Here is a 23,602-nt window from a genome sequence, read left to right on the forward strand (position 1 = left end):
ATGCTTCTTCTTGGGATTATAGCACATCAAGAAAGAGTGGGAGACGTGGTTTAATGAAAGTAATAAAATATTAAAAATGTAATGACTTAGAGCAATAAATTATTGACTTAATATTAGATTTTTTTTTAAAAATCTCTGACAATCACTGTCAGGATATTGTATGCTGTTGAATACACTTTCTCCAGTCTGGTGTGTTCTTAATTTTTCCATTCAGAGAAATAACTCCATATTTGAGGTCAATGTGGTGGCTGCATTTGGCCTGTTTGGATCAGCTGGGATTTGGGAGGTCCACAGATAGTTGCTGAGAGTCAATGATACATGATGCCTATAAGGATGCAGGGTAATTGCCAGTTACATTGTGAACATGACAAATTGCCTACACCACAGCGGGGTCCCTCAAGTGAAACAAGCCGCCATGAGGTCATTCTCAGGTTAAGAGTGTTATCAGCTGTTGACCTTGACTGTTCACTCTCACTTATGCAATGCAAAGGGTGGCAGGGGATTGAAGCAAGAAACATGAATGCCTATTAAAAGTCTGACCGAGATAGTCAAGGTGTTAGGTAAGTGTTGTATATGTAGAAGCCCAAATGCACAGAGAGCCAGCTGAATATGCCTTGAGCACAATTTTACAATGTAATTTAAGGAGTATTAACTCTAGATTTTGTTTTTGTCTTTTTGCAATATTAAGGGAATTATTGGACATTTTAGGAAATATGATTGTTTTGCTTTCTTGCCTTATGTTAGATAAGAAGATTGATACCAATCTCTTGTCTGTACGGTAAATATGAAGCTAGCACCAACAGCTTGTTAGCCTATCACAAAGACCAATTAAATACAAAGGTGTAGGAACAGATCTGCACCCAGACAAGAAATAGTCCCGCACATAACCCCCCATAAAACCACAAATTATAGTTTTTAAACTTAGTTTTTTGTACACATTGAATTAATGTGCTAATTAGTGAGCTTTAGAGATGCTGGGAGGTGGATTTTGTTACCTTTAGCCAAGCCTTTTTCCAGTCTGTATGATAACCTAGGCTAACAGGCTGCTTATCTATCTCTATCTAACTATCTATCTCTCGGCAAAAACGTGAATAAGAGTAATTCCCAAACTCTCAAATTATTCCCAGGTTCACCAGCCTGCCTGTGTCTGACTGCGCCTTGGTTCCAACGGGCATGGCTGTTTTGTGTTCTGGCTGTGACGCAGTTTTGTTCTGTTCTCTCCATGGCTTCATACCCCACCTGTAGTGTTTCAGAAGTGGAGTGACTGTGGCCAAGCCAGCCACCTTTTAAATTCAGTTGGGCTGTTACTACAGTAATTACTGTACATAGCCTTAGCTGAAGAAGCCCCTTTAAGATACCATAATTGCTGCAGTGGCAGTGCAACTGAACTGCCCAATTTTGTTGACTTGCTCAGATTTTGTTGGTCATTTTTCCTTGATTTTTGTGCTTCTACTTTGGGTAAGCATGCTATGTAGTTAAATGATTTCTTTATTTGTCTGTTTTAATTGTGTTTATTGTTGATATATGATCGGGAGTCTGCACAGTGTTATTTATTTCGAAAATCGACCAGATGCTCTATACTGTTTCTGTGTCTGACTTCCTGCCTGGCTAATTTGCTGTGCAGCTTGACGTGGCTTCAGTCAAAAACAGACTATGTGCGCCCTTCTGGAACTTCTGAAATGTGCTGTTGTGCATCTGGTGGAATCACAAGCATTGACTAAAGTGGCTGCGATCAGCTCTGGCGGCCACATCGGAGCCGGAACGCCAGGCAGCTGTGTGGGATCAAGCCTTTATTGTTAGTTCTTCTCTCAGACATATAAGTACCTATCTAAATGACTCCAAAGATGTAAAAGTTCAATCACTTACACTTGGGTTTTTTTTTTAATCTCTCAATATTCATGGAGCACCCCATCAAAAAATAAATAAATCCATTATTTATTGCTTTTTGTGTCCCATCCTTTATACGGAAATCACACCCTGTGACATTAAACTTAGAAATACGAAAGCAGCTTTTTCAATGACCCATCAATATTTAATTTGTCCACATCAACTTTGCCTTTGGAGCTCATATTTTTAGATCAAAATTGTTATGCCATATTTCAGTGGGTGATGCCCCATGTGTATCCAAATGGAGAATGCAGTGCAAGGATGATAACTTGCTAACTCCCTTGATCTTTGCTTGGCTTGGCTCCACGGCTGAATCCTACGTGGTAATGGTTGCTGCTATTTTAAACAAACCATGGGGGATGCATCTATTTTGCATTAAACCATTTCATTCTGACAACCCTCCCTGGGCTGCTGACAAATACAAGTTTCAGAGGCTGGATAGTTGCATACATGAACATATTGGACAAGAAAGCCCCTGTGATATTTCATCCATGGTATTTGCAATACAATAACGTCTTTTGAAATAGTGTATGTATGATAAGGACATCCAATTCTCTGATTTTACAGATGCTTTGGTCACCCCAAAGCAGAAACTCACAGGCAGAGGATTCACATACTGTAGTACTATTTCACGTTTTTTCACAAGATGGTTGGCTGAGTCTTTGAAATCAAGTCTTTGTCTAAATATAACTTACTCAACCTTACCTTTCTGTGTATAAACAGGCAAACACAGGACCACCAAGCCCCCGTGGGTGCAGGAGGCAATTATTTGGAGAAAACTGCAATGTTACAGGTTGAAGGAGGGATGTTAATTACCTTGGTGGATTCACAAGATGCTGCTTCTTCCTTTTCTTTTGTTCAGTCTCTTTATGGGCTCATTAATTATGAAACAATGCACAGGTGATTCATCTGAGAGCAGGACATGTTTAAACCTTCCTTCTTCCTTTGTACACAACAGCCAGGGGAAGGATCTTTATCATATGTCAGAGAGGGGTGTACAAGTCCATATAATGTACGTCTTTTAATGGAGCATCAAAAAGACAGACGTCAGCTCAGTTTGAGGAACGAGATCACACAAATCTGATGGGGTTTCAGCTCTAGAGCCATGACTTTGGTCAGCATGCCCAGTGTAGCTTTAGTGGCACAGTAGACAGCGTGGTCTCTGAGCTGTCAAAGCAGTCATGGATTTTCAAGTATTAGGGCTTTAGTATTAGGGCCAGTTAGGGCTTGAAACTGATGATGTTATACTATTGTAACTGAATATTATAGATATCTACATGTACTGTACATGGGGAGATAATGTAAGTGATAAAACCATAGACTGAGCCCCAAAACTACATATACTCATGTTCAAATGAAAAAGCCCCTAGCGACTGTAGTAATTATGACGGGAGCAAAGGAGCATATCAGGTGACATTTTTATATAGTGACACCATCTGAGTAAGGAGAAGGTCGGGGTGGATGGATTGGTCAACAAAACATCATACTTGAGCACTGGAGATCAGTGTTTCCTGTTTCCAACCGGCAACAAAGTTACCGCAACGTTAATGGAGAAGTTATTTTGACCCCCCAATGTTTCCCTAATCTTAACAAAGTACTTATTATATCCCAAACCATGATTTTTCCCTATACCTAGGTGGTTTTTGTACCTAAACCTAACTAATCTTTAATAATACTGTTGTCACACTGTGAAATATACTTCATTTTCAGTGATTTTTAATGGTTTTGGAAGGCACTAACAAATTATGTTGTCCTGCCATTAGCTGCCATTAAAGGTGTTGGTTTCGCTCTGGAGTGCATGGACCAACAACATATTTAGTCATTTAAGTTGGAGGACGTGTTGGAACAGAAGCTTTTTTCACATGTGCAACTTGCAGCATTGCTGGATATGAATATTTAATGTTAGTGGTTTCTTGCATTCAACATCAGGTCTCTCACATGAAAAAATCCATATTGAGACCATTTGCAAATGACGTGACCATTCCAAATAGATTACCTTTTTTTCTACCCATCATAGTGTTAGCTCTATAAGAAAGCAGTGGTGAATTGGAAAATTATGACACCAATGAAGAAGAGTGTTCTCAAATCTCATACATGCTGCCTAAGTCATGGAATTTAAAACTTATTTTGCAGTTGAATGGCTGTGTTATCCCCACAGCATACCTGCCAACTTAACTTTAATGAAACAGGGAGAGGGGTGATGAAAAATGTATAGAAATCAGTGCAACCCTCAACATCCTTCTAGGCCTGGTGCTGAAGTTGAAGCATCACGTTGCAGCGCCTTTTTCACCAACTGTGAGGTCAACCATATAACTTCTGAACTATACTGAAGACAAGAAGGGTGCTCAGAAGTATCAGCATTTTACGATTTAACTAGGATTGCAATGCAGACTTTGAATTAATTTGATTCATAATGCTCAATACACAGTTGATTCATTTAAGAGTAATATATATTTAAGCCCGTCATCTTCCATTTTTATAGCCACAGAATGCTAGTAAAGGTATTGAGACATGTAAGATCAGTTTGTATAGGAAAGACTATTATTAGTATTATTAGTAATAACCTTATGCAAACTCCTAAGCACTTCTGAGAAAACTGTCAGAGGAACTTTGAAAGAAACAACATGACATGAAGGTCAAAACCTAGTATACGGCTGATATATGAAACACTAGAGGACTTTTACTTTGATTGATTGATTGATTGATTGAATTGATACAGGAAGTGGCTACACATGGTGACCAAGCCCCCAGGAAGATAGGGCCTTTGTCAATACCAAGTACACAAGGTTCAGACTTGCATTCTTGCTAGTTCAGACTTGGCAAGTCTGACTCGAGAGTACAAACCTACGAGGATGGGAGGACGCAGTACAATCATTCTGCAATTGGAACAGCAGCGTACTTGCTGACAGCACCAGCTCAGCATCAACACAACTACCTGACTGCACTGTGACAAAATAATCTCAACTCTAAGCTCCACTAACACTTTTTTTCTCACAATAAAATAACCTTATTGACAGAGAGATACAGTAAATTATGTTATTCAGTCTGTAGTGTAGCTATAATAAATAACGAAATTTGATACAGACTGATCTGTTCATTTTAATACATTTTTTACTTTTTTAAATACTTACATATATTGATTGATAAATCCAGATAAATCCATAATTTTAGTCAAGGTAACAGTCGATTTCATTTAATTGCCTGTCAACGGCGTCATAGCCACTCTACGAGAGTATATGCGCACAAGATGCATGCATCAGTGTTGTGGTTGTCTACCATAATGGTGTCTACAAAAGGGTATACACATACAAGATAATATGTCGGCATTGTGGTTGTCTACCATGATGGTGGTTACCAAAGGGTATACGCATACAAGATAATATGTTGGTGTTGTGGTTGTCTGCCAAAAACTGTCATAAATTGACTTTTATTCAGTTTTAAGCCACAACCATATGATAAACTTTTTAGATCTGGGTTCTTTTTTAAGTATATCTTTTAACCGGATGAAGGATTTGAGTCACTGGACGTAAGTTATCAGAGAAACAAGCTGAGCAAATGTTAGCAGCAGCTTGGCTAGCAGCCCCTCCCAGATGTCCTGTGCCCGCCAAACAGTGTCAGAACTGCTTTATTCAGTGTTTTTACCTGTTTCAATCACAGAGTCTGTTTGTTCTGGAGTGGATAATTTGGTGATAATCTGGAGTGGAGGAGATCTCCGTGGATACTTTGGTTCCCGGTAAAAACATCCTGAACAGTGAACACTGAAGTAATCCTAACCCCGAGAAGCTGGTTGTTTAACAATGAAAACAACAACTCCCGTCTTCATAAAGTCATCAAACTCTGTCTTTTGTTATTGTTTTGATTGAGAAACACCTACTGGCAGAAATTATATATTGTGCATTTAAATGATAATAGAAATAAAATAATAAAAAAAACCATTTAGAAATAGTGGCTCGAAGTGTAAGACTTGAGGCTAATGTATTGCAACGGGGAATGCTAAGGGAAAGCTAACATACTTCTCAACAGAAATTATCTTCTTAATTTTAATATTATTCAAAGTCAACCCTTGATCACAAAGCCATGTTTAGCCTTACTGTTGATGAGTTTTGTTGTAGTTGGGGTTTGTGTTGGTTGAGCTGTAGTTGTCTGTAATGTTGGTGCACAGCCCGGTTCAAGTTGTGGGCTATGGGCAAATCTTTGTGGATGTAATGGTGTTGAACCACTACTGAAACAAGGACCAGGGAAGAGTCTTTGCTGTCAGCTTAATTCCAGGGGGCGTGATAGCCAGTAATTTTGGCCATACTGCTATCAGCAAGCAGGCTGAGATCCAGTTCAGGCGTTGCTGTCTTCTTCAAAGTGACGTTTCAGTTTGAATTGAGGATTCAGGCTTTCACTCTTGTAATCTTTTTATTGAGTGCCAAATAAACTTTCCTGACTGCACTCATATCTTTATTTAAGATCAGATAAAACTTCCTGTGGGTAGCCGTGACTTCAAAAGCAAATACTACACGTGAAACACAAAACTTAATGTTACTAATAAAAACAAACTGAATTTGTTTTAATAAAAGTATAAAATACATGCAAACTTGGTTGAAAAACAAAAAGAAAAGAGACATCTTAATCGAAGAAGTGTGTCTTAATTCATGAGTTACTGGAGACCAGCTCAAAGGGAAATCCGTCTGCTTGGACAAGAGAGGCAGAGTTTTGGGTGTATTTTACATGTTTTTGCGTTTAAGTTCTGATGAACATTAACATTCTTTGGGACTATAAAGGTCTGGCTAATACTCTGACTTTAGATGGGAATTGTTGATAATAATTGTAAATGAATAATAATTGGAATTGTAGATAATAATGTACTGTATAACTATTCAGAAAAACAGTTTAGCGTTATAAATTCATTTCATAAAAGTCAGTCCTTCCTATCAACATGTAGACAGCAGTATATTGTCAAACCATTCAAAAACGTGAAAACAAATATTAAACCTTCACATTAACACTTATCTCATGATATTTAGACATTCAACCTATCAATGGTCTGTTTAATCTCCATTTTGTCACAGTGTTTAACTTTGTTCAGTGTCATGCTGTCTTGACTTGGGCAAAGAGGTCAGTTCGGGGGTCCCGGTGAGACACTCAGACATGTCTCTGGAGTTCACTCACCTCCTCACTTTGAAATTAAAGGGTTGTTTTATCCCATGGAATTAAAGAAAAGGGCATGGTGTCCTACAGGTGTCTCAGGTTTACATGAGGATAAGTACTTTAAAGGACCTGATATCAGGGAAAAAAATATTTAGTTGTGGCAGGAAGATGGTAAAAAAGAGTCTAACTGGAGCTTGATCACTGCTACTACTACCAATCACCACTACTACTACTAGGAAGAAAGGAGTCGCTGGGCGTCTCTGTCATCTGACAGCCAAAGCTCAGACTAGAAACTATCAGTAAGATGATGTGTCTCTGGAGACAAAGACATCTCAGGAAAGAGGCAGCTCTTAATCATCACAGACCCACTTCTCTGCCATTTCTCTCTGTTTTGCATGCTCATCTCATTGTAAAAAAGTGTGCAGGTGTCACCTGTATTTTGCACAGCTGAATGGCTATGATTCACAAACACTTAAGGCTAATTTAAGGGACAAAAGTAGCTGTGTGACAGTTCACATGACAGCATTTGTTGCCCAGTTCTACAATGAATACAACATTGTGTAATCAGGAAAGACTTGGTTGGAAATATGTTTTGCAGCACAAAGGCGGACATTAAAGAGAGGGAGAATGGGTCTTATTAATCTGGCTCCTAATTATGGCATTCAAGGGTGTAATTTCCACTGGGGACAGGGTGGACATGTCCCTCTCACTTTTGAAAATCCTATTTTTGTCCTCCTTATTGTATTGTTGCAGGGTAAAGCAGGGCACTGGAAGTGTGCGAAAGCTAAGCTAGCAACCTCTGGCTACTTTGTTAGGAAATTTGGACATGATCTAAATATCTTACTTCCAAAAAAATCCTGTTGAAGTCTCAACTGTGCAACAGCAGGTTTTACCCCTTCAATCATGATCAAACTCAGGTTCATGGACCGCTATATACTGTCTTATGTCTCCAGAGGCAGCCATTAATCCAGGTAAAGATGCAGTGTAAGAGAACTTGCATTATTCATTAGGTCATAGAGTAGGTGGTCATTAATAATGCCGATTTTATGTAAATAGCTTCCGAATCACCCTGCTGGAGGACAAAGGGGAATCTGGGCTGTAAGGTAAGATGGATTTAGAGAAATCTAAACAATTTTTGGTAAATAAAATGTCAGATATATTTAAAAGAGACTCAGTATTTACACAAATTAGTCAAAAAAGGCCATAATACCAGATCTTTAATGGTGAAGGTTGGTTGTTGGAGCTGTATGCAGCCTGAAAAGAAAACCTAGAGACGCTGCTCAGGGCTGAAAAAATTACTGCCAATTTGTGTGTGTGCGTGTGTTTCCTCGTATGAACAGATTCGTTCTTAAAATGCATGTACGAGTGATTTAAGAACATTTGTGGTATTCATTTCTCATACTTAGAGTTTTCTCTTAGGTACGAATGAAATTTACGAGTGTTCCAGACCTGTCGTACGTGTCATGAATAGATCATCTCTGCCTTTCTTCACTGAGGAGAAACACTTGTTTGATTTACAATTATAATGCCCTAATCTGAATTAATTAAAATAAAATATATATATATATATATAAGTAAAACAAACTTAATACAAAAATTATATTCTGTTTGCCATATTTTCATCATCATGGCTGCCAATTTATTTAAAAGATTTTTTTTTTTAGATTTTTATTTTTATGGCCATATTTCAGTAGTTATAGGAAACTTCTCTCACTCTGACAGCTGCCTCTGTGTCTGTGTCTCTGCAGGTCTCTGTCCAGCATCATCTGGTATTGCAGCTGACAATGTAACATCACCTACTGTAGGCTATAATATCTCTGTGACACAAGACCACCTCCCATCATGGAGCACTTTGCTTTAGAAAGATGTTTTTAGCATTTAACTTCATGTCAAAGCATATGATTTTATTGTTGTCCTCTTATTGCTTTCTACAAGAACAAATATATTAGAAAAATAAGAAAACATTCATGCATGAGGCCCGTTGTGTCGACTGCAAAGAAGAGTTTCTATATGCTGTAATGTCTCTGACAATTATTCTTTTCAATGAAATCCTTTTAGTTACCTTATGCACTTGCTGTAATTGTGATTTAGCCTTGTGCAACATTTTTAGTTACTTCAGGTTACACAAAAGAGAGATATTGCTATTAAGTCTCTGGTATACTCCAGTTACTGGGGTTACAGACTAAATTCTTTAAATTCACCTTTTTTCTCATCTTGGCAAGTGGACAGAATATGCTCGAGTGGAGAATGACAGTGGGAATCCATCTCCAGTTGTCTCCCCCTTCCATTAGGTCTGCATGGAAACAGCAGCCAGCCACTGTGGGCCATTTCAGCCAGGCTGCAGAGAGCAGCCAGGAGGATGATCATTTGTTACCAGTCAATCAAAAAGCTCCAGACCACACTGAGACTGGGGGTGGCAGAGGCAGAGGATGCGTTGGTGGCTTGAGTCTAATAGGCGGACAGTATATGGGCAAATTGTCCATGTTTTTTGAGTCAAATGACAGGGGGATAATTTAAACTGAAAAGAAGTAGAGGTGAGGGGTAAGCATGTGATGGCTGAGGGAGAAAAAAAACTGATTAAGACAAGGTCACACAAGATGTTTTTACGCCACTTTGAAGTCCAACTGCATGTTCCAAAAGCTCTGGGTGTGTCTGTACTAGGGATGTGCAGAGGGCCCTGTATTTGTATTTGTATCTGTATTTGTTGAGGCAGCAAAATTATTTGTATTTGTATTTGTATTCGAATAAAAGTGGAAAAAGGCTTAAAAATCCTGTTTTTGTTTTTATTACGCTTTCAATTTCAGAAAATTAAAGTGTGACAATAAGTGTTCATGAATAAACTACCCTTACGAAGGAGGTCCCCACACTGGGTCTCGAACTGGAGTCTGCCAGATCATTGATGACTGCGCTGACTACTGAACTAAAACTTTACTCATTGCCTCATTGCAGACAGACCTCTACCCGTATATACACCCATAACACAGAGACAGCACAGCGTGTAACATGTAGTAAAGAACTTCAACGGCGATTCTTGCCTTGCACTTTTCATTTATTGCCTATTTTTTACAACCTAACTTTGTGGAAAGGAGAAGGGGAACAACAGATTCATGTAGCAGGTGGATGTGACTCCCCTCATTGAGACCTGCTGATAGACGCAACAGCGGAGTAGAGGACAGTGACTGAGATAGCAGTGCAACCGACCTGTGCGCTGGTATTTGACTTTTTTTTTCTTCTCAGAGAGGACTGAACTTTGCTGATGTTTTTAAACAGCAAAGATTATAACTTTACTTTAAACAAGAGTGTTGGTGAATACTATGGATATGAATGAAACCAAGTTACAATGAAGTACATCGTTACAGAGTAAATTTTCATGGGAGCTGTGGTTTTTTATATGCTAAGTTGTTTAGGTTTCAACTTCTAAAAGCAAGTGCTGTAGTGGATGCTAATTTGTCCTAACATATGGAAAGTAAACCCCAGAAGATGCTTTATTTTCTCAGTGACAGATTGCATTGAGTCACAGAAGGTAGTGGAACAGCCAGGCCAGCCTGGGTATGACACTATGACTTTGGCTCTCTATTGACCATTTGCTAAGCCCTGCACCCCTTAGTTACCTTTGCTTTGCCTGTCAAGCTTTCCGCCCTTGCATTGCATATATGCAGCTTACAATGATAATGGTGGTGATTTTGCAGATCTTGATTTCAGACAGAGGCAGATGAAAGCAGGTTTATGATTTCACGCCTGGCGACTACCAGTTTTACTGGCTGAAATGATAACTGTTACTGGATGAGCAAAATCATCAGCTAGCAGGAGAGTGAATCCAGGTCCGACCTGGACTAACACAACAAAGTATGTTATTTTTTTATATTTGGCATATAGGAGCTTCTTCAGGACTTTCTTCTTGTGTTTACATTTTTGCCTCTGCCCCAGACACATCTAACCAATGAGCGGAGTGAACATCCTCACATGACTTTTAGTGATGCACTTTGGTTCTCTTGGATTATTCTCTGTGTGAAAGGAAACCGAACCAAGGGGAAAAGGCACCAAGTTTATCAAATCATCCACTGATTTGGACCAGAGCCACGAACTGTAGGTTTGAAAATGCCCTAAGATGCACCATGACTAAAGTCCAAGAGTTTTGGGGATTGAACCTCAAATAAAATGGTATGAAATGTGCCTGGGTCATATGTGCAGTAGCACATTAAGAGAAAACAGTCTCATACAAAATTGTTTTTCACTGTTTGCCTCAATATCGCTATACATATTTGTTTCTGGACCATTGAGCAAGAAATAATTGTATGATTGGTTTGTAATTATATTAGTATTGAAGTGCTCAATTGGGAAATGTTATAGAATGACAAAAAGTACTTTGTGATCTCTCGTCTTCCTCTTCGTCTTTCTATTGTTGTTTTGCATGCACAGCTTCACCACAGCATGACAAGCATTTTCTCAAGAGCAGTTGTTTGGTCTCAACCGAACTTGGCGAGACTGATTTGTCTGACTGAGGTCAGACAAATCAGTTTCACAACAAGAGAAAAGGGAAATATGGAGAGAAAATGACACAAGTGGAAGGTGCTTGTTCCAGGCAAACCAGCTATTCTCTTCCTCAGGTCATCTTGCTCACTCACCTGCAGCTGGCCTGCAAAATGAGAACTCATCTGATCTGTGCATAATGACAAAGCAGTGTGCTGTAAAAACACCTCCTGAAACATTGATGCCAGCTCTTGTGGCTACAAAATCTCCAAATGTACAGTTCACAACAGAGTATATTTTATTCATCCAATTCTGATTTTGATCCATCAACCTTGTTCAGAGTCAAGTTAATGCCGCATAAAGGGTGAACATGAAGAAATAGATTGGGCGGGGAGAGCAAACTCCAGACATTGCCGACTTTTTCACCAGCTATCCATCAATCATGGTAGGCCATTAGGCGAGGCGGCAAGCCACAACCACAAACTGTCAGTTTCCATAAATACTATCAACACAACTCATGCAAGATAAACAACAGGACGAGCAGAGAGAGAGAAGACAGAAAGAGGACAGCTAGGGAAGGTTCAGATGGCTCAGCTGGATGTGACAGAGTGCAAGTGGTCATCCAGAAATATACTGTCTCTATGAATGATCAGCTGTGTATACCAGTGCTGATGCAACATAGGGATCATGTTTTTTTATCTCAATAGGGCTTTTTTGACTGCCTTTCAAGCTTTGCATGAATTTCCAGAAACAGATGGCGCCTGTCTGTATTGTCTGTAGATGCATCCTGGCTGATAGCAACTGAGAAATCCAAATGCAGATTGTAGTTTTAGTTATACAAACATTTCCAGGAGGCACAACTGCTGTGAAGATACAAACGATTTCAGTGATTGAGTTAAATCTCACTGAGCCAAAGAGTGAGTTTTTTAAAGCTCAACGTTATCTATTTAGCTAACCATGATAATTTAGTGACCTATAGTTAGAGAGAGCCTCCTACTATATGATCTCTCATGTAAACTCATAAGTGAGGCCTAAACAAAGCTTAGGTTAGCTTACTTTGGACAGCTTCAGATCTACACAATCTCACAGGTGACATACACTCATCGAGCACTTTATTAGGAACACCTGTGCAATCTAATGCAATCCAATACAAAAGTCTGCCATAAATTCTACTTTTACATTTTCAGTTTTTGGTGACATTGTTAGAAAGGTCATAATACTACTTCATGTTTATTATTGAGGCCATAGTGGGTGGTGGTGGTCTACTGGAGTGCATTATATTGAAAAGTGTTCCCAATATTTTGCCCCCCTCATGTATATTAATGGGTTGGACAAAATATAGTGTGTGTGTGTGTGTGTGTGTGTGTGTGTACCAAAAGGCAACACATGTATTACTCAAACAGTTTTAGGATTATTAGTCAATAAACATGGACATTGAAATAACTTAAATGCCTATCTTTAATTGACTAAAAGCTGCTGAGTGTGGACATTTATTGGGCAACTAGCTAACTACTACTTAAAATCCATCCATGGCATTAAAGGCCTTGAACCTGTCACCTATTTTACCTGATTAGACCTCTTCTCAGAGCTATGTGGGTGTGTACAAACTATGTTTGACTGACATCTCTCTCTCTCAACCTCCCATTAGTTTTGTTACACCCGTTAGGGAGATATGACTTCAACCTTTATCATTCTTTTTGGTTCATGGAGTTTATTAACCTCAGTAAACTCCCTGGATAGCTCCGCCCAACTTCAGTCTGAGAAAACGTGTGGGTGTGCAGAGCCTTTAATATGCCTCACAGAAGATGTTTTGACGTACTGTATCTCAGAAGAAAAGCACAGATATAAATAACACAGTTTAAGATTAATTAATTCCATATAGCTGCTTCAGTTGCTTGCCACATTGTCATGTCTCACTGGGCCACTTGAATAGAACAGAGCCATTGTTAATGTAATGAATGACACCTGTGATTTTCTTGCTATGACAAGTCAAAATGTGAGTATAAAAATAGCATATGTTGAATTTCAAGCCAAAGAGACTTAAAAATTGGCCAGCAAGTGGGGTGTAAAATCTGGTTCAGGCAATTTCACATGCAGTATTAGCTCCTCTGGCTTGGGAGAGCAAATCAGTCTAATTAAAGTCTGGTTGGGTTCACTGACTGCAAAGTTAAGACTTGCATGTATTGTTTCTACCTCTACAGCAGCATACACTGTGCTGTTGCTGTCTTCCTCATTGGATAAGATATTACTTTGTTTTTTCAGCATTGAACAACTACAGCTCCAAAGAGGTTTTGATAGCCAGCTCATGCATATGACTCATGGGAGTTGTAGTTGAATGCTAACAAAATAGTCACATGCTCAAACTTTACAGCCAAGTACAGTAAAGAGTTAAGGTGTGTTCCATTCAAGTTGGAGGTTGAAAGTTTCCCAATGCAAAATGCAAACAATCATGGCTGACCATGAGAAACTCGTCTTATGGTAGCCACCATATGAATATTTACAACATCAGTAGAGCTTAATTGGATACATAAATGAAACAGAGGTAAGAGCCTGTCACAAATTTAGTGAGAAAAGTACCAACCTATGTCATTTAGTAATATAGCCTAAGTGAACAGTCGTCATTCTGAAGTTGGAGAATGAAATTGGACCGAATTTCCCAGTCTGAGCTCCAACTTCGAGAGCTATTCCATCATACTTTTTCAAGTAGGAGGTCTGAAATTTTCAAGTTCCAAGTAGTCTAGAATGCAGCATTACTCATTTAATTTAGAAGATGGACAGAAAACCCAAGAATCATGTTATGGCTTTTCTAAAAGATGAATAGAAAAATAAATTATCTGACGGAAGCAAGAGGAACACAGGGCATCGACCAGCATTAATCCCCTAGTTGAATCATCTGTACAAAAGATAAGCCACTACCTAGAAAAAAAAAATCTTGTTGTTTGATAAAAAAATCAAAGGTACAAGATTGTGTCATTAAAACACTGAGAAAAGTCAACAGCACTACATGGTCAAAAGTATATAGACACCTGAAGATTAGACCCATATGTGATTGTTAAACCTCAAGTTCCATAACCATGGGCATTCATCTTCTGCTACAACAGGTGTCCACTCCTCTGGTAAGACTTTGCACAGGATTGTGGAACCTGGCTGCAGGGATTTCTGCAGCCACAGGAGCATTAGTGAGCATCAGCTTACTGGGCATTATTTACTTGCAACATGTGATTGAAACAATTGTTTCCTAGGATGCAGTCACACACACACAAACACACACACACACACACACATAGAGACAAAGAGAGTGAGAAATTAATTACATTGAAGAATAGCCAAATGCAAACCAAGTGTGAAGCTATTTGCAAGAAGATGACCTGAAGCAACCCACAACCTGATATGATGGTGGGACCCGTCAGGTCAGCTGTGTTTATGAGAAAAATGGTGGTTGTTCTCTGATCATGCATTATTTCAGTCTCTCCAATCTGCACAGATTTTAAGGTAGAAAGATTAATTCTCCCATTTTACTCCATACTCACTACTTTTTTCTCCTTGCTTCTCACCTTCTCTCTCTCTCCTTTCTATTGTATTTTTTCTTTTACTTATAGGTCTGATAAGTCTGCACACAAAATGCATGGAGTTTTGATAGCAAATTACAGAATTGATCTGGAGCTCAGCAGGCAATTATCAGTGTGGAACCACAGTGCATATCAATGAGCCATGGGCAAAGAGAGAGAGAAAAAAAGTAACAATCTGTTCCTGCAGCACATTTCTAATATTCTTCATTGCAAGGCTGTCTTGATGTCAGTACCTAGGAGCTCTGTGGAAGGGAATTTCCAGGTCACTGTTGTGTTTGATTTCCCTCACTGATCACAGGAAACCAATTTCTGACCCTTCATATTGTCATGATAAAAACTTGCAGTATAATGGATTATTTCCTCCTCTTGTCACTTCACTGCCAAAAGCCTACACTTCCTCTCTTTCTTTCTCTCCTGCTGTTCACTCTTTCTCTTGCTTTGGCTTTCTTTTTCTCTCCCATTCAGAGCTAACAAATATCCCAGGTCTTAACAGGTATGACAAACAAACAAACACACAAAAAAAAATGTTGAAGCAGACATAACCACCAACATTATTGATGTTCTGTTCCTTCCAACAAGGAGACGACAACAATGGCGCTATTCAGTAACCTAGCTGGGGAAGTTGGTAGCCATTTCTTGTTGATAGGCAACTCTCTCTCTCTCTCTCTCTCTCTCTCTCTCTCTCTCTCTCTCTCTCTAGCTCTTTCTATCCCTTAACACTTGTCGACTTGGAAAAGGCAATTAATATTCCTTTGCTGAGTAGAGGCTTTAGTTTTAGGCTGATCACGTGTGGCATACTGGCTGCTGCCTCCCCACTCTTACAAGTCAGATAATTACCTATTTAGATGTTACTGAGGAGATGTGTGTCTGTGTGTCTATGTGTGTGTGTGTGTGTGTGTGTGTGCGTGCGTGTGTATGCATGTGTGTGCATGTATGCCTGTGCGTGTGTTGGCCTGTTGCCACAACTTGCGAAGAAGCACCATGTAGTGGATCTGTCAGTATGGGTTAGAGACACAGGATGGCTGCCCACCAAGAAAAAGAAGCACAAGACACTAAACTGAACTATCAGACCGACAGACTAACACACAGCGTATATATTCATGCTCTGTGAACAGATTCACATTCTGACATTGTGGGGTTTTTTTTATGTTGTAGAAGCTGTTTTTTGAGATTCAACACACAGCAGCCCACAAATTTCATTAGTCTTAGGTAATTACAGTGGATCTAATCGAAAGCTGTCATATTTCAGTGGTTAATGGGCTCTGCGTGGAGGCTGGTGAGGTGAAGGGCTTTCTGAAAGGTCAGCTGACTCACCACTGCTGCTGACCCCCTTCAGCTCTACCTACTCACACCTCTTAAATCTCAATCAGGGATGGGAAGCGTGGCCATTCATTAGCTCGGTATCCAGCGGCTGTCTCCTTCATCTCACGCCTCACAAGCCCACTGCCACGCAGCTGCTGCCCCCCTTTTTTTCCTGATCCTTTCTCCTCTTTCTCAGGGTAAACACTCTCCATGGAACCCTGGAGGCATAGCGGGTCGAACTGCTGGGAAACTGCTATTGACCCCCACTCAGCTCACACACACACCCCCCCCCCCCACACCTCCTTCCTCCACGTTGACGGTCTTTCGCTGTCTCCCAGCTCTGCTCCTCTCCACATTTTTTTCTCCTCTACTGCCAATCAGTGGAGCATTTCTCACAGATCTACTTGTGACAGCAAAGAATGAGAGAGAGCAGGAGTGCGTGCACGCGCATATGGGCAACAAAGCTTCGCACTAAGCTGAGGGTGGCTCCAAGGTCCCCCCCTGAGGCAGAGCTGAGATTGAGTTCATTATTCAGTAGGAGTGGGTTCCAGCTGTGAGAGGAGAGACATGGCGAGCTGCTCTGTCTGTGTTATGGCTCCTCCAGCTCAGCTGTCCACTGGGAGCCAGCACAAAATATTGCAAAGGAGAAAGACTTGAACTGTCACACACAAATGGACAGGCAGCATTTGGGCTTTTTTTTCATCCATTAAAACGCAAAAATAATGAAGGCTGGTTCTCTTTTTACTCAAGGAAAGTTTTGTTTTTGCAAAGAGGTCAATTTGTCAATTTATGAAATTTTCAAAGTTTTGGGTTGTAATTTTAGAGTTTTGTTGTAACATGAGAGTATGTAGTGTCCCTGATGTGAATATGATGTACACAGTGTGCAGTCCTTAACCAGAATGCCCGTGTGTCCCTAGATGGCAGTAGTAAGTTAGACATCTGAAGAATATGTCTTTGAATGTGTGTGATCATGTGTCTGCCTGTTTGTTTTCTCATGTGGTAGATAAAGTGTGTTGGTATCTTTTCAAAAATAAATTTAACAAAAAATCAATATTAGAAGAAAAAGAAACAGTATTTTCAAAATAGTCCTAGTGTCATGCCATTCCTCACTTACAAGACTGTAGCTTCCCTTTCTCTCATGAATAAATACCGATTGTGGAAGCTTTCTTTTTTTCTTTCTAGTTTTCACACAAAGGCAATTAACTTGAAATTGGTTTGTTGAAACTGCGCTTCACACAGCTTACTACAAGCTCAGGAAATAGCATCACAGCTACTCTTTATTTGTGAGAATTAAATGTATGATGTTCATTTCCACTGAAATGTGCATGAAATTGCATTGAAAGACAATCAATTCCTGTACAATAACATGCGCAAGCTGTTGATGTACTTGTGTGTAAAACAAATAAATAGTATGTGGCCAGAAACATGCTTTTTCATTGAGGGGAGGTCCGTTGTATAAGCCTATGACATTTTAACCTCTCTTGTCACATCTGTTTTATTTTTATGATGTCATTTGTATATATGTGAAAATAAACAAAATCTGAATCTAAAGAAGCATCCACATTTGATGAAGACTCTTAAATCAATTGGATGGCAGTATACCTGACCGACACACATAAAACAGCTCTTTCCTCACATTATCCCGGCAGAGTGCAACAAAGGTGCAGTTTACATTTCCCTCTTCAAAAAACGCAAGTCATTTTCAGCACGATGAGAGTGCAGTGATTCATGCAGCAAATTGCCTGTCATCACACTGCTTGATTAACAAGCACAGAGACCCTGGGGAGCACCCGTGGATCCTCATCACTGTATGGCCATGGTGGAGGACTACGCTCGCCCTCCCTTTGCAACAAGACGGAACCAACCTCCATTCAGTCTATTTCCTGCTTTTCCGACTAATAACTGTCAAAGGACACAAAATGCATGTCAGACCAGATTTGCCGACCAATCTTTGCTCATTCCTCATTTTTAGAAAATAGCTTTTGACTTCTGAGGGGAATGTTGCGGTAACCCAGCTGGGAAGAATGCTGAGGCTATAAGCTGAGGCAAAAACCACAGCGGCGGTGTTATTAGCCCGATAATGAGCCTGCAGCTATGACAGGGTCAAGCAGGGTCAATAGCTGCTGCTAATTTTGGAGAACAGCATCGGCAAAACTGTACTGTAGCTAAGTACAGTCGAAGAAGTGCGAGAAGTGGCAAAGTGAACGGTTGTGCCATCATTCATGTCAGTCAGTGAGGGGAGCTCCAAGGACACAGTGCTAGACAATGACCCACAGAGCGTCACTTCACACAGATGTACGCCCTCGAGGTCATGTGGTGCGTGCGCTGTGCGTCTGTGTAGCTGCATGTCAGTGTGTATTCATGACAGGCATACAGGCCCCATCTAGTCCTGTATGTCAGGACCTGTAGTGCAAGTGAGTGACATGCAATGCATGAGTGGCCTATTAGGCTGCCCTAGCCTCTGCCATTCAGTACTGCGCCTGCCACTAGCCCTTGATTCCCTCTGACACGTGTCTTAAGTCAAGGCTGCTGGACCTCACTGAGTATTACTCCTACTGATAGGTGTATGCTTTATTTGTACACGGCAACATTCAAATTTACCAAAAGGGCATTAGGTTTGAGCTGATGTAATTGAATGTAGATGGATGACTTGCTAATTAAGGGTAGAGGTGAAAAGAAGAGGCAGATAAGTGCACCACATTCACAGGTAAAACCATTGCATATGAATCATTCAGAACATAAGTGGAGCAGTATAACGGTCAAAAATGTTGGAGCAGTTCAATCAAAATGTAGGCACTATGATTGTGAAGGAAAAATACGGTCTACACTCAGCATTCAAGGAAAAAAAAAAAAAACGAAAGCCTCATGAAATTATTCATTTTTTTTCTGTGAAGCAGAAAACAGTGCGATTCTGGCAGCAAGAAATAGCAGAGACTCAATGTGAAATGCCCTTGAAGACTTGGACTTCCTCATTCTTTGCGACAACTCACTAATAAAACATGACAGATTGTTCCACATGAAAGTTAGGCGTGTTGCTATCTCATCTGAGATACATTTCTTTGTCACCTTAAACAATGTTTTGCTTAATGAATTTATAATGGCATGACAAGACATAGCTGCTTATATTTGAGTAGCACTAACAGCCTGGTTCATCTGTGGATAATGAATACATGTTGCAATATCATATGTATTTAGTGAACACAATTAAAGAAGATATACTGTAAGAACAGACATTTGTTTACAGTGATTTCAGTGCCCTGCCTAAATGCAGGCCATCAGGTCAGGAGACAGTTATTAACAGACTATAGACTCTTTCACACATGCACTGCAACCCTGAACTTATCTGGACAATACCTGGAGGAGCTGTATGTGAGAAGGCAAATGTCTGAATCAGTTGAACTGGACATTAAACAGACTTTATCCTGCCAGCTCCTTAGTACAGAGAACCCATGAACCCATGTGTGAATTGTAGCAGGTCATTGTCTGGATAATTCACAGCCAGCAAGCGGGCGTGTTGATGACATTTCTATCATGCAAATGGCGTGAAACTGGAAGAATGCAAACAATCTGAAGGTGAAGAAGAAGGGCCAATTACACCAGGACACCAACGAAAATGTCTAACTGGGGAGATGATGAGATTCGGGAACTTCTGTCAGTGAGGGCCGACGCCGAAATCGTCAGACAAATTCAAGGAACGGCAAGAGACTTGGTTGTTTACCAAAGGTGCAGGTGAACAGCAAACTAAAAGCACTCAAAAGACAGTACCATCAGGTTGTTGACCATAATGGCCAGAGTGGAAATGACCGCAAAACTACTTTAGCTTGTGCAAAGCTATATGGATATGAGTCACTCAACGAACCCTGTGGCTTTGGTTGGGAGCATGGAGATGACCCCCACCTCAAGAAGCCCGGAGATGCTTTTCTACCTCGAGTTTCCCCAAGACGCCATACAGAGACACTGAAGAGCAGCATCATACAGAGCACTTCAGAAGTAATGGATAATGGTTAACAATGCTAGCTCTATGGGGGCTCTGAGAGCTCAATGCACTGCAACTTAAAAACACACATACAAATAGACAAAACACAAGCAAATTAAGAAAATGTCTTCATCAACTTGACAACACATGGGGAACATTTCGAAAATGCGCTGCAAATTCAGGCAATATAACACCTTACAGACAACATAACACATATCAGAAACGCACTGCAAATACAGACAACATCACACATAACAGACAACACAACACAATACAGAAATGCGCTGCAGTTACACCAAACAATAATGGAATGTTTCCAGAGGTCACTTAAAAGTGATGAACATGTCAGGATAGGCTTGTTGTTGCTACAGTTTGTGACTGTCAAATGTTAAAATAAACCAAAACCTCTTACATTGTAGCTCATGTTCCAAAACCACTGACGGATAGCAGACTTCAATAATGACATGAGTCACAATTCAGTGCTCTGACTTTCTTCTCCCACCACCTCTGCACGATGCTCGGGTGCCCTGCTCTTCTGAAGTTCTCCCACGCTCTGCTCAGATGCAGCATCCTTACCAAACAACAGAAAACATTCTGCAACTGCTTCCACTTATGCCGGCCAGTGCAAAGGCAGACAGCACTGTCAGAAGTGAAGCGGCTACAGCGATGAAGAGCAATCCACGTCACAAAAGACATGTGAGACACAGGTGATGTGAGACTTGAAAAGAATGACTCTAGTCGACAGAATTAAGTGTCTTACCACATGCTTGTGCATATACAACCAACAATATAGGGCAACAAAACTCACATTAGCATTTATTGTAAGTAATTGCAAGAAACTTACATGCTTGGTACATAAAAATAATTATTAAATAGCCCATAGTTAGATGTGGCTGAAGAAAATCTTCTTGCAATAAGTCACTACTAATGACTGCTTATTTGCTGTGCCAATGAAAACTCTTCTAAAACATACCTTGTCATGACTGGGGGTGCAACTAACGATTATTTTCATTATTGATTGATCTGCTGATTATTTCTGGATTAATCGTTTAGTCTCTAAAACATCAAAAAACTATGAAAAATGTCCATCACAGTTTCCCAGACTCCAAGACTTCAAATGTCTCATTTTGTCCAATCAATAGTCCAAAGAGATTCCATTTACTATCATGTAAAGTCAAGAAGAAGCATCAAAGTCTCACATTTCTGAACCCGGAACCTCAAAGTGAATTTAATAATAATAATAATAATTTTATTTATCGAGCCCTTTTCAAGCAATAAGCACAAAGTGCTTTCCAAAGGAGAGGAAATTCAAAACATAACAACATTAAGGACAATTGCAAGGCTTTAAATAATGAAACACAAACATACATACACATACATATACACATATATGCGTATATCTGCACAAATAAAAGATAAAAAAAACCCTAAATGAAAGAAGAAAAAGATAAAAACTCTCAATCAAAGAAAAAATCAAATAGTTCATGGCCATAGAAATGTAGTCCATCAGCTGTTAGGAAAAGCAATTCTATAAAAATATGTTTTAAGAGCTTTAAGAGAGAGAGATTTAAAGGCAGTGACATGGTCAGCTGATCTGATGTTCAGTGGAAGGCTGTTCCAGAGCCGAGGAGCCAGTACTGCAAAGGCTCGATCGATCTTTGTTTTTAACCTGGACTCTGGAATAGTTAGAAGACCCAGACTGACAGACCTGAGGGGCCTGTTTAGACAGTACAGTGTAAGGAGCTCAGTTATATACTCCAGCACCAGATCATTCAGAGCCTTGTATGTGATTAAGAGCACTTTAAAATGGATTCTAAAAGAGACTGGAAGACAGTGATGATATTGTGGCTTGAAAAATGACTGAAACAATTAATTGATTATCAAGATAGTTGCTGATTAGTTTTCTGTCGATTGACTAATTGATTAATTGATACATTGTTGCAGCTCTAGTCATGATAGCAAATGCCTACTAATACTCTCCAAGTAGTAGAACTACACCTTCACTGATACAGCATTATTTACTGATTGTCAAGCATTCAGCATTTCTCCTCATCATGAGTACTCAGTCTGAAAGATCAGATCAGATTATCAGAATTTAGAATGATAGACTGTATTATAGCAACTAAACTGATTAAAGGTTGAACTCTTCACTGCCTCCACCAAAGGAAAGATATAGTGGTCGGATAAAATCCCACAGGAGCAGCTTACTCAAGTCTAAGACTCACTAAAGTACTATCTAGTAGGACAGCACTGAAAAAAACCCAACCTTTGTAAATATCAAATATTTTATATACTTGTTAAGACTATCAGGACTTGCTCATGTAATTCTATGGTAATATTGAGTTTGTGGATTTGTTAAGCAAAGGTACAAAGCCTCTTTCAGCCAACGTTGGCGAAGGTCAATTTTTCTTTGCAGCAGCAGTGCTCCTGCATATGGCACATGTACTATAATAATCTTTAAGACTCCGGTGAGTGAATTCACTGTAAAAATAGATGTTTTCCTTGTTTGGACTTGTGCATACTTGTGTGCTGAATGCATCACTAAAATTCCTGTGAAGGTTTTTTTGTTTTTTTATTGTGAACATGTCAGCCATAAGTCAACCTCTTCTTATGTGTGTCTTTGTTATTTCTCACTGAAAACAGCAAGCAAGGTCAGAAGAGAGGAGAACAAAGCGGAATGAAATAGTTGACCTGAAGGCTGATCTCAGCTGTTCACATCCATTGAGTTTCAAGTAATTTTTTCTTGCTGTGCTTCTGATATTTTGTTTTCCTGTGCTGAAATATCACATTTACAAAGGCGGAAATGTAAGAGAATGACATTAAGCTTGGTAGTCTACCAGTTACTCTGCAGACGGTGTTAAAAAAGGTTTGACAGTCACCTTCTTTTTTTTTTGGCAGCATGAGGCAATAGGATTACAAATTGGCTGCACAATCACTTCATGAATTGCCTCTGCATTCACGCAAGAACGTAAAAATATATATATAAAAAATATGATGATAACAGCACTTGAAATGACCACAGAGCTGAACCAACACCTATCAGGGTTGGGACTGATTGGGACTGATGTTTTAAATTGCATCATATTGTCAGATGTTCCTGTTATTTTAGGGCTGTATGCTAAATAATACCTGACTGCAGTGTTCTCTCTGTGTGGTCCAATGGGTGACAGGCTGTAAACAAGTCCTACAGCTCAGCAGTGTCTAATGTCACATTTGCACACTTTGCTATTTTATATGATTTATAGGTTACAAGCTAGTTTTG

The sequence above is a fragment of the Thunnus thynnus genome, chromosome 11, assembly GCF_963924715.1.
Source record: "Thunnus thynnus chromosome 11, fThuThy2.1, whole genome shotgun sequence".
NCBI lineage: Eukaryota > Metazoa > Chordata > Actinopteri > Scombriformes > Scombridae > Thunnus > Thunnus thynnus.